This window comes from Mytilus edulis, chromosome 8, assembly GCF_963676685.1.
Source record: "Mytilus edulis chromosome 8, xbMytEdul2.2, whole genome shotgun sequence".
NCBI classification, from domain to species: Eukaryota; Metazoa; Mollusca; class Bivalvia; order Mytilida; family Mytilidae; genus Mytilus; species Mytilus edulis.
The window spans coordinates 35,318,434-35,318,956 of NC_092351.1; positions in this window are offsets into that span (position 1 = coordinate 35,318,434).

The following is a 523-nucleotide window of genomic DNA, read 5'->3' on the forward strand; positions in this document are numbered from 1 at the left end:
ACATTGTTTATAACAAAGTTTCCATTGGAACTTCTGTTAGGTGGAACAAATATATGTTGACAGGGTCAGCAGTTCTTGCTCTACTAATCACAATCCTTTGAAATCTGTTAAAACTCTCTGATTAATATGTTTGGATAACTTATCAGACAATTATAGTTTGTTTAATGTTTTCCTAATCTGTAAAATTGTAAATATCAACAAAGTCATTGGCCATTAGTACATGTAAATTCTCTAGCAAAACACTTTACCAAAAAGAAAGTTTAAAATGAGAACATGGCATAGTCCTTCAGAGAATAAAACATTGAAAAATCAAATTGCACAAACTAAAACAAAAGCAATATCAACCCCTTTGAAACAGAACTAGTGGTAAACTCAGGTGCTCAGGAAGGTTAAGCAGTGTTTGCCCCGTATGCTAGTAATGCTTGTTATGAAAATATCCTTATACCCAATTTAAACAGGTAAATAAATAGCAGTGATGTCTACAAGCTGAATAACATAAATCCTTAAAAATATCAAACATAAG